General features: G+C 41.8%; 1 long non-coding RNA gene across 1 annotated transcript; it reads right to left on the reverse strand.

Annotated features, from left to right (window-relative positions):
- Nucleotides 1-2,703: 2,703 nt before the first annotated feature.
- On the reverse strand, nt 2,704-3,578 carry LOC308397059. The gene is made up of 2 exons (XR_013971687.1): nt 3,166-3,578; nt 2,704-3,076 (listed from the first exon to the last, which is right to left on the reverse strand). It is a non-coding gene; the product is annotated as an uncharacterized lncRNA (long non-coding RNA).
- Between the last annotated feature and the right edge of the window lie 8,970 nt (nt 3,579-12,548).

Here is a 12,548-nt window from a genome sequence, read left to right on the forward strand (position 1 = left end):
AGTTGTCTGACTGATTTTTTAGGTAGACCTGTAAAGATGCTGTTACAGTAATCAAGCCTACTAAAGATGAATGCATGGACTAGTTTTTCCAGGTCCTGTTGAGACATCAGATCTTTGATCCTTGAAATATTCTTGAGGTGATAGTAAGCTGACTTTGTTATTGTCTTAATGTGTTTTTCTAAGTTTAGGTCTGCATCCATCACTACACCCAAATTTCTCGCCTGGTTTTTAGATGTATAGATTGAAGTTCTCTGGTGACCTGTAATCGTTTTTCTTTGGCGCCAAAGACTATTACCTCAGTTTTGTTTTTGTTTAGCTGGAGAAAATTTTGGCACAACCAGTCATTAATTTCCTCAATGCATTTACCGAGAGCCTGTACAGGGCCTTGGTCTCCTGGTGACATTGTGATATATATTTGTGTGTCATCTGCATAGCTGTGGTAGTTTATTTTGTTGTTCTTTATAATCTGTGCCAGTGGGAGCATGTAAATGTTAAACAGAAGGGGTCCCAAGATGGAACCTTGGGGAACTCCACATGTGATACTTGTCTGCTCAGATGTGAAGTTACCTATTGATACAAAGTATTTCCTGTTTTCTAAGTATGTTTTGAACCAGTTTAGTACAGTTCCTGAAAGACCTGCCCAGTTCTCCAGTCGTTTGAGTAATATGTTGTGGTCAACTGTATCAAATGCTGCACTGAGATCCAGTAAAACTAAGACTGACATTTTTCCACTGTCTGTATTCAGACATATGTCATTAAACACTTTGGTCAGAGCGGTTTCAGTGCTGTGGTTCTGTCTAAAACCTGACTGGAAGGCATCGTAGCAGTTATTCTGTGTTAAGAAGTAATTGAGCTGTTGAGAAACTGCTTTTTCAATGATCTTACTTAAAAATGGGAGATTTGAGATTGGCCTGTAGTTGTTCATTTGTGTCTTGTCAAGATTGTCCTTTTTCAGTATAGGTTTTATTACAGCAGTTTTTAGTGATTCTGGAAACACACCTGATATTAAAGAAAAGTTGACGATCTGTAACAGGTCTGACTCCAAAGTCTTTGAGACCTTTTTGAAAAAACTTGTTGGCAGGAGATCTAAACAGCAAGAGGAGGAGTTCAGTTGACCTAAGATGTCCTCCAGGTCTTTGCTGTTAATAGGGTGAAACTGTTTTATGGTGTTTAAACAGTTTTTCGGTGGACACAATACATAGTCTGGATCTGCTGTTGATATACCAATTGCTTGTCTAATCTTTTGGATTTTTTCTGTGAAGAATTTGGCAAAGTCATTGCAGGCCATGGTTGAATGAAGTTCAGCTGCCACTGGCACTGGAGGGTTTGTTAGCCTGTCAACTGTAGAAAATAAGACCCGAGCATTATGGCTGTTTTTAGTGATGATGTCAGAGAAGTAGGACCTTCTTGCACTCCTCAATTGTAAATTATAATTGTGAAGTTTCTCTTTATAGATGTCATAGTGAACCTGGAGGTTTGTTTTTCTCCATCTGCGCTCAGCTTTCCTACACTCTCTTTTTTCATTTTTCACTAGTGTGGAGTTTCTCCATGGAGACTTTTTCCTTCCAGAGATAACCTTCACCTTAATGGGAGCAATTGTATTCATTACATTTAACATTTTTAAATTGAAGCTATTGACGAGCTCATTGACTGAACCTCTGGACAGGTCAGGTGTTAATGGGAAGACCTGGTTAAAGATCTCACTACTGTCTTCAGTTATACACCGTTTTGTGATCACTGCTGTTGATATATTTGTGTGGGCTGAGATTTTACTTTCAAAGAAAACACAGTAATGATCAGACAGGCCCACATCAGACACAGTAATGTTTGAAATGCTCAGGCCCTTGGAGATCAGTAGGTCAAGAGTGTGTCCTCTATTATGTGTGGCCTCTGTTACATGCTGAGTCAGCCCAAAGTTGCCCAGAGTGTTACTCAGATCTTTAGTCCCTTTGTCCTGAGGGTTGTCCACATGGATGTTAAAATCCCCAACAATAATTACACAGTCGAAATCAACACAGATCACAGACAGCAGTTCACTGAGGTCATTAAAAAAGTCTGTGCAGTATTTGGGAGGCCTTTAAACATTCACTTAAACCCCCGGAGAGCAGGCATTTGGCTTTTCTACCTTTAAAACCCGGAGAGCAGCCAAATGGCTTTTAGCTAGGCTTTAGCTTCAGCCAAGTGGAAGCTAAATTGGCTAGTCATTCATATGTATATTAGGTTGTTACCTGGGAATTCTGGAGGGAGGGGAGTGGGGGTGTGTGAATGAGGGGGTGGGGGAGCTGCTAAAAGCTGTGAACTTCCTTTTGTGTTCGTCTGATGCATTCTCAATCATCCAGGGAAATAAATCTCCAAAAGTCACCAACTTGGAGTGTTTCAGTTTGCCATCTTAGGGAGAAATCAACACACATGGGTGTATGTCCTTTGTTGCTGAGATTTATTGATAAAAACAGTACAAAAAACCAACCATTTGTACACATATTTACAAATAATAATAAAAAGTGAGTGAGTACATTTCAACATTTTCAGCAATCACTCACAATCCTGGCACTGCCATGGTATCTGTAGTCTGCATTTACCACATGTGTATCTGTTGCAGTGAACACATCGCACAGTGGCATGATTGTTCTTGCATTTGTGTTTGACCTGACACATGGCTCTTTTTCCAGGGCTAGGTGTGGAGGGTTGTGTCCAAAGCAACTGTTCTTTTCTTGCCTTCTTCGCAGCTACATGAGAGTGAGCCAACTCTCTTGCAAGCTCCACCAGGAAGTCCACCCGTCTTTCCTTCATCCCGGTGCATGCTTGATACAGCACATGTGCATTCAGTGCTGCCATGTCAATCATGTTATAAAACACAGCAACTGGCCAGCGCCGTGTTCCTCTGCGGACAGTGTACTCCCGAACCATCTGGTCCATCACATCCACGCCACACTTTGTTTTGTTGTAAAGGGTGACAGTGTTTGGCTTCCTTTTGGTAGTGTTATCAGTCTGAACCACGCTGTGCATGCTGCTAAGAATAGACTGTCTTCCGTTTGGCCGCATACTCCGTCAGCGTGGCAGCAGAGGTTGAAAACACCTAAGAAATAAGATAAATTGTTATTTCCATAGCCCTTTTACACACAATGAAACACATAAACATAGAACCACAAAAGACCTGCAACATACCTGAGTGGTGAATTCATTGCGATCTGTCTGTCTAGTGGATTGAGGAATTTCCCTGCGAATCTTGTTGACTGTGCCGAGGATGGTGGTTTTCCGTCTAAGAAGTTTTTGCGCAAGTGAAAGCGATGTGAAAAAATTGTCCGTGGTAACATTTCTGCCCTTGTCTAGGAATGGTTCCATCAGCCTCATTACTACATTTTCAGAAAGTCTCTCCCCAGTGGGACGATTGGGGTCCTTGCCAAGATATGGGAAGACATTGCAAATGTACTTGGATTTTAGGTCGCAAGCCACCCAAAACTTGATCCCAAACTTGTCAGGTTTACTTGCAATATACTGCAGGAAACAGCACCGAGTCTTTGATGGGAAAAGCTGTTCATCAACGGTGATATGTAGACCAGGGTTGTAGCACGTGATGCAGTTGGTGATAAATGATCCCCACACACTGGAAATTGCAGCGGACGTATCAGTCTTTGCTCGATCACTGCGGGTGGACTTGTCATCAAAGCGTAGGTGTTGCATGATGTCTTGGAAGCGGTTTCGTGCCATAGTTCCAATTATCTGTGGGTTTCCCAGGTTTGCTGACCAGCAGTCATTTAGAGATGGAACCCTGTTAACCCTCCGCAAGATGACAATTGCAATAAATGCCATTAGTTCAGGGAGGTCCATGAACCAATGAACATGCTCCGTGCACCACTCAGCAGGCCTTGGAAATGATCCTGAGAGAAGTCGACCCTTGTGACTCGGATGGAGAAGACCTAGAAGTTCAGCCAGATTCGGACTCAGAGCTGTCTGATCAGTCTTCCGGTTAGTTTCATTTCATGTTATTTCCTATTTCATTTCAAACAAGTAAGTGGATGTAGTTAGTTGTTGCTTTGGACACAACCCTCCACACCTAGCCCTGGAAAAAGAGCCATGTGTCAGGTCAAACACAAATGCAAGAACAATCATGCCACTGTGCGATGTGTTCACTGCAACAGATACACATGTGGTAAATGCAGACTACAGATACCATGGCAGTGCCAGGATTGTGAGTGATTGCTGAAAATGTTGAAATGTACTCACTCACTTTTTATTATTATTTGTAAATATGTGTACAAATGGTTGGTTTTTTGTACTGTTTTTATCAATAAATCTCAGCAACAAAGGACATACACCCATGTGTGTTGATTTCTCCCTAAGATGGCAAACTGAAACACTCCAAGTTGGTGACTTTTGGAGATTTATTTCCCTGGATGATTGAGAATGCATCAGACGAACACATAAGGAAGTTCACAGCTTTTAGCAGCTCCCCCTCCCCCTCAATCACACACCCTCACTCCCCTCCCTCCAGAATTCCCAGGTAACAACCTAATATACATATGAATGACTAGCCAATTTAGCTTCCACTTGGCTGAAGCTAAAGCCTAGCTAAAAGCCATTTGGCTGCTCTCCGGGTTTTAAAGGTAGAACGGTAGAAGCCTGGCAGTGCTACTGTTAAGAAACACAACTTTGGATGGGGCCTTCAGCTGTAAAGCCACATATTCAAAAGACTGAAAACTTCCAGGAGATAGCTGCTTACATTGAAATGATTCATTAAATAAGACAGCAACCCCTCCTCCTCTCCTGCTCACCCTGGCCTCACTGATAAAACTGTAGTTAGGAGGGGTCGTCTCGATGAGAACAGCTCCACTGTTACTTTGGTCCAACCAAGTTTCAGTTAAAAACATAAAATCAAGGCTGTGCTCAGTGATTAAATCATTAATTAAAAATGTTTTCCCAGCTAAAGATCTAACATTTAATAAAGCCAACTTAAGTGATTTAGAGGCACTACTTGTCCCCTCGTGTTTGGGAGCAGTCTGTGGCACACAGGGTATGTTTACTATATTTAAAGATCTTTTTTTTAGAGTGCATTTCTCTGTGTTTTGACCAGGCCACATGTCTCCTTCTGTCACCTAAAAGTACAGAGATTTTAAAACCTTCTAGTAAACAGGGTCCCAGCTTCTCCTGGGAAAAGTCACCACTGCCATAATCCTCGCAGCCCGGACCCTCCACACATCACACATCAGACTTCGGAGACAGAGCATGAAGGTGGTAAGGAGGAACTAAGGGGGGCGAGGCTGAGCAATGTGACTTCGATTGCTCTGTTGAGGGTGGGGCTCGATGGCGAACCTTTGGCCGCTCTGGTGGGGGGTTTATGGGGGACAAAAAGGGATTGGGCCGGGGGGTAGATCTGAGCCCAGCATTGACCCGCTCCATCATCTCCTCAGTGAATTTCAGGTGTGGGGAGGAGGGAGAAAGGGAGGGGGAGGAGGGTGATGGGGGTGATGGCCTGTCAGGGGTTTGGGGGACTGGGGAAGATCGTGGTCCCTGGTCCTGGTCCTGGTCGTTGGTGTTGTTGAGAGAGTTGGAGGCAAATAGGGACCCCTCTTTTTGCCTCAGATGTCTCTCCTTTCTGAGGCTCTTCCCGGGTGGGGGCAGATGGAGCTCCTCCTCAAGGTTTCTGCTGGGCTTTGTCTGTTCTTGGAGTACTGTTTGTTCCTCTTTATGAGATAACTCCTCGTTTATCTCAGCCTTGGCACCAAGCACAGATGGATGACGTATGGAATAAAACAAGTTGGAGGTGAACAGTTTCACCCCTGACTTGTTAAAATTAAATCCATTTGCTTTAAACAGATGCCTGCGTTCCCAAAAAATATTAAAGTTGTTGATAAAATGCACTGAGTGGTCAGCACATGCTGATATAAGCCATTTATTCAGTGTAAACAACCTGCTGAATCTCTCGTCTCCTCCTCTGACCGGCGGTACAGGTCCACTGATGAATACAGCTGCATTCAGAGAGTTTACAGTATTTAGTAATCCAGTAAAGTCCCGTTTCAGAACCTCCGACTGTTGTTTGGACACATCGTTTGACCCTGTATGCAGAACAATGTTTGTCACAGTTGGATATTCCTCTGCAATTTGAAGAATTCTCTCCTTCAGGTTGTTAACCATATCGTTAGGAAAGCAGATGACTTTAGTGTTCTTACCGCACATCCTTTGTACATCCTTTACGGCAGAGTCACCCACAATCAGAGTTTCAGGCCTAGCCTTTAGCTTTCCCTGTGGCCTTTTACTTTTGAAAAGATTTTCGGACCTTACTTCGCTACTTTTAGATGGATGGTTGTCCGATATAGATCCAGGGTCCTTTGATAGTGGAGAAAATCTGTTGTGCAGTTTCACATTCAGTTGCTTTGAAGGTTTGTTGTTAAACTTCCTATTCACGGTTGTCCAGTCCTGTTTCCTCTTGTATACAGGGGTAGAAGAGCTTCTCTGTCTCGTAGGAAGTGAAGGCCAGTCGGTTTCAGAGATTTCAGCTCGCTGTGCCCTGCCTGTGATACGTCCTCCCCCTTCTAGGAGACATGATTTATGTCTTGGTTTTGCACCAAGACAATCCAAGGGGGGATTATCGCTTGAGGATTTATAATAGTGCACAAAGTCTACTTTCTTGGTCATGTTATCTGTGCTCCTTAGCTGTGTACTAGCCTGCTCATCGATATTGTTTTGAATCAAAGGCAAGGTTGTTTCATTTCCACACAGTCCATTTACCTCCACGTTTACTTCTAAGCGATGAATTTTTGTCTCCAGTACTGCAATCTTCTGCAGGAGGCTGTGGTAGTCATCTGTGGAGAGGGAAGGCATCTTGTTGCTAGTTAGCCTAGCGGTTAGCACCTTTCCAGGGTATTGAGGCTGCTCGGTGCCCAGACGCTGTAATCAGGCTTCAGCTGTGTCTAGGCCACAGACACACGGAGCGCTGAGGATAAGGTAACTATAAAAATGTTGCTGTTTCTGTTAAGAACACTTTAGTCCTAATGATCTATAAGTGTCCAGAAGCTATCGCAGGTAAGCTCATACGGAAAAAAGGGAAAAAAATCAGCATAAAAATCAATAAAAGAAGCAAAGCATTTAAAGAGCAAAGAGATGAAGCGTCCACACTCACAAAGGGGGAGGAGCAAAAGCTAACTATAATATTGTAACTAAAGATTATGGGGGGTGTCCTGTTTAGTCCAGAGGACTAAAACAGAGTCAGACATCAGAGTAACAAATCTATTTAAAATTAATGTAAGTTTGCTGCAGCTGTATGTATGACCATGTGTTTCTGTGCTCACAGTCCACCTCTCAGGAACCTGCAGTTCACTTTTAGTCAATTTTAAACAGACCTCACAAAAGGCTGATGTGGCTGGATCAGTAGTCTGATTTAAGTACGATACCTTTGGCCAGGGATTAATCTGGTACATCGCTTCACTGCAGTATTTTCCCCACACCTGAATAAAAAATACTGATATATACAAATAACAGCTTCAGCTGATGCAGCCTGACTCAATCCTAAATGTTCAGCACCAGTGTTGGTCAAGTTACTTGAGGAAAGTAATCAGTAACTAATTACTGATTACTTCCCCAAAAAAGTAATCCCGTTACTTTACTGATTACTTATTTTCAAAAGTAATTAATTACTTAGTTACTTAGTTACTTTTTAAAAACACGATTTACAACCTGAGGAGGTGATAAAGCGATATATCTTTCAGCCCAATTCTACTTTTTCTCCATCATACAAAATGTAATCAAATGGAAAAGTCTCTTTTTTTTTTACTTGTTTTTATCAGTTTTAATCTTTTAACTTTATGCATCAAGCAAAAATTTAATTATATGCAACATTCTCTGACTTGAATAAATTAGTTTAACATTGAAACCTATTTTCTGCACATTCCAGCACATAAAATAAAATATTTTTTGTGTTAACACTTCACTCTTTCAAATAGATGCAAGTAAAACACAGCAGAAAATAAATAAAGTCAAAGACTCAGCGGTCCTGTTGCTCTATTTTCACCTGTAAAGCAGGACTGGGTAGGCGGAGGTTTACCCTGGTGCAGGTGTGCCGCGGTCAGTTGAAGAATCCGCGAGATTCTCTGTGAGTTTCCCATTACGTCGTTGCGCACTCGGTGCTTGCTTGGAAGTTTAGGGGTTTTTTTTCCTTGTAAAAAGTTTTCTTCCCACGCACAACGGACGCTAATGTTTTTGTCACTTTTTATGGAATCAAACTCAAAGTAAGGTCAGTACTTCCACGCTTTAAACGCTGCACGCTCATACTCTCTCCCACAATCAATATGTGATCCATTGTTGATCTGCACACAGCTGTTGTCACTAACGGCGCACTCGCTTACGTCACTGTCATGAGACATTCTTGCAAAAAAAAATCACGGTTTTAGTAACGCAGTAACGCAGCGTTCCTACGGGAAAGTAACGGTAATCTAATTACCAATTTTACAATAGTAATCCCTTACTTTACTCGTTACTTGAAAAAAGGAATGAGATTACAGTAACGCGTAACGCGTTACTGCCCATCTCTGTTCAGCACACAGAGAGACACAGAGGTGCCGTTTAAAGTTTAGTGTTAACCTGAGTCACTGATCATTTGCAGTATTACAGAGTCTGGCAGTCTTTGCATGATGTCCACGTCACTGTAAGTTTCTAGCTGACTCTCAGGTGTGACAGGTGTGCCAGCAGGAAAGAGTAATAATAGCCTGCATCCTGAGGTTTGTCATCCAGGATTAAATTTACAGTGGCTTTGTTCACACAGCTAGGATTGTATTTTACACTAACCTTGGGTCAGTATAAGTATCATACAGTTTAAACGAAGCACTGAAACTTGCACATATTTATTATAGATGCACTGAAGCTAATCGAGATATTTGCTGTCAATCTGTGGCTGCGATTAATCACTTTACTGAAAACTTTATTAACTAGTAACTTCATCAGTCATGACAGAAGCTAATATTTCTGTGCTAACATCGTTTAACCAGTAACAGCTTTACTCCAATATAAGCTAGCTAAGTAACTTTAAGCTAGCACCATAAAGACGGTAAAACACGTAATAATATCTACAAATGCATCTTAAAGATGTTATATTAGCACTCTGTGTATTACTAAGATAACCACATTAACATTACTGACACTCGCTGACTTTTAATAGTCATTCTATAAATGCTGTCCGTTTAAACGGTCTTACCTGTACACACTGTTGTATCCACCGGATTGCAGCCAGAGTGGATTCTGGAGTCTTCCACGCTCCTGTTAGTGATCCTCCATCTGGATGGATGAGAACAACCTTCTGAACAATCTAGCAGGAGATGGCCCATATCTATGGGACTGATTTGTGCTAATAACGCCCATTGTATGGACTGATAACAGCCGAAGCGGGTGAATAAAGTTACCCAGTAGCTAGCTGTGCCATTACCCAGCATACATCACTCCCTCCGTAAATGCAATAAACGATACAAAAATATCGTTCTACCTGTTTTTCAGGTAGTTGTTTACATTATATAATTTATTGTGTTCTGTATGTGATTTGGAAAATGTCTAAATATACCGACAACAGGCACTTCCGCGGCAATCTCTTCAATCGGAGGACCCTTCACGTCAATTCCCGACGCGAGAGGGGTACCTGTCACTACCCGATCCGTACCGGAAACCTTAGGCGGCCTTAACTTCCTACTGCTCTGCAATTATAGTATTCCAGAAATACCACTGAAACTTTCTCACTTTCATCAACAAATTCTTTTGGCATGGGCGCTGATTTACAAACACAATTTCTCTCCACAAAACTGTTTTATTTGGAATAACTGCAATATTATTTATAAAAATAAAACTCTTTTTTTAAATAACTGGTTTAATAATGGAATAATCTTGGTTAGTCAGTTATATAGAGAAGATGGACTCTTTTATAATTACTCTGAGTTCCTCAAGAGATACAATGTACCGATAACGCCTAAAGAATTCTCAATAGTGTTCGATGCCATCCCATCTGGTCTGTCCATGTTACACAGATGCTCCCACAGTGCTCCACTACAGGTCACTCCCCCGGATGTGTTACATTCTTCTCTTGGCAATGTTTGCTTTTCCTCTCATAAGTCTATAAATACCAAAATAAGATCTCTCTTTCAGGATGCAATGGTCTCTGTTCCATCAGCCATATTTTATTGGGCCAATTTTGTAACAGATATTGAATGGAAAAAAATTTGGACTTTACCACAAAGGCTTTTCTTGAAGTTGATTCATAAATTTTACCCTACCAAACAATATTTGTCCAAATTTATGGCTGAAATAAATGTAAATTGTACCTTCTGTCAAGAGCAACCTGAAACAGTTTCTCATCTGTTTTGGTCATGTAAATTTACGTGTAAATTCTGGAAGGATTTCCACAAGTTTATTACTGACTTTGTTCTCCCTAATCTTCAACTATACTATAAGGATGTTATCTTTGGCTATTAGAATTTTAAAGACAAGGACAATGATGCTTTCTTTTTTATAAATTTGGTTTTATTTTCGGCAAAATTTCATATACAAAAAAGCAAAGTCCTCGGCAGAAAGCCTGAACTTCTTGTATTAAAAATGGAACTTGCACAATATATAAGGACAATCTCCTCATCAAAAAACACTAAGGCTCTCAAGACTGTTAACATCTATAACCGATTGAACCTGCTAACTTGATTTTGGCTCTTGCAAACTTTTGTTTATTTATGTTCCCCTTAATTTATTTTATTTTTTGTACTCACTTTTGTCTCACTGTCCTTGTCACTCTTTCTGTTCTTCATTGTACTACCACAATGTCATCTTTTATGTGATCCCTGTTTTACTTGACTGTATGTCTAAAATGTGATAAATAAAGCTAATAAAAAAATAAATAAAAAAAATCCGTACCGGAAACCCGATTGGTACCCCGCATGCGCGAAAGGTGTCTACTTCCGGTCGAAGCATTTTACGATAGTTACATGTCAGAGTATCTGTTAAGATGTTAAGAATAACAAGTATCTCTTAAAATGTTTCCGATAATGAAACAATTAATATAATGTAGACAAAAACAAAAAAATAAAAAGATAGCGACAGATCGGAACTCCCGATCCTGCGTATGTTCAAAGTCGGGCCGTACAAATCGGGTCTACCCGATCCGTACCGCGCATGTGCAGGGGTTTTCTTCTTCTTCTATTCGTTTAATGGCAGTTTACTCCCCAGTGTAAGAGGATACCGCCACCTGGTGACTGAGCGAATGAACCCTATTGTAAACTGAATTAGCGTTATTACAAACGTGTGTTGAATTTGATTTAGTGATAGTCGAGTGTGTTTATGCTTGTCTGTGTGGAGAGGATTGTTGGAATAGTTATGATGATGTCCGCTATCACTGTCAATTGCCAGTAAACGCTTCATCTGGCTGCTGAATCTTCACGTGACATATTACAAAGTCTGTATTATTAACTCTGTCATTAGGCACCATTCTTCTTATTTTATGGCGCTGTTGTTCAATCGGGGGACGCTCTCTGAGGAGAAAAGCAAAAATTTGTTGCGGATACGGATTATCCATTGTTTAAATGTCCCGGTAGTCGAAAAGGAGGCAGAGCTGTTGAGAAATGCTAAGAGCTAACTGGGCGCTAACCGTATCATTCAAATATATTGAATGTCGCAATGTTGGCAAAGAGAGGAAGTGACGTAAGAACCGATCGGGTTTCCGGTACGGATCGGGTAGCGACAGTACCCTGCGCGTCCATAAGTGAAGCAGAGGGAGCCTGACCATGCGTCACACGTTTGACGAGTGTTGGACTGAGACGTGGACATGTCTGTCCTCACATGTCCATCTTTAAACCCAGGCCGTGCTCACATCACGGGTCAGCTGTGTTCACAAATATTCATCTCTATGATGGCGGCGTCAGACACGCCACACAAATCTCTGCAGTGACACAAAAACCATCAGTGATGCTGAGTGAAATCGTCTCTTTAAACCCAGGTCACAGTTTATAATCAACTGACAGCGAGCGTTTCCACAGCAATCAGGTCAGGTGACAAATGCTAATTAAGAGCCATCAGTGAGGGAGAGTGGAGGAGGTGAGGTTGTTTCCACTTCCTGAACGACGGCTAATTTAGCAGAAACGAACTGATGAAAAGCTTTTTCATCTGTGTTGCCATGGCTGCGTGAAGCCTGGTCAAATGAATTAACAGGAGCCTTTGATTTAGAGCAGGAAGGTTATTACTGAAAGGTAAAGAGAAAAAGTCAAGGACACAGGGAAACTCCACTGAGCAGGAGACAAACGGACGCTTGGCCTCCGAGATGTGATCGGACAGAGGCCAATGGCTCACATGCCTTCAGAGGGAGCTGTGATCTAATCCTTTCAGGCCCTGCCCACAAACACTGAGCTGAGGCGGAGACTGAAGGTGAGTCTGGTGCAGATCTGTGGCAGTGCAGGTGGAGCTGGTTGGATGTGAACTTAACATAAACAAACACGTTTGCTCAGTCCGGCCTCACGACATTTGTAGACGTTTTACCTCCTCATACTTGACCACTGCCACCGAGGTGTGAAGTCACATGACAGAAAGTGAAATGT

This window comes from Rhamphochromis sp. 'chilingali', assembly GCF_963969265.1.
Source record: "Rhamphochromis sp. 'chilingali' genome assembly, chromosome: 5".
Classification (NCBI taxonomy): domain Eukaryota; kingdom Metazoa; phylum Chordata; class Actinopteri; order Cichliformes; family Cichlidae; genus Rhamphochromis; species Rhamphochromis sp. 'chilingali'.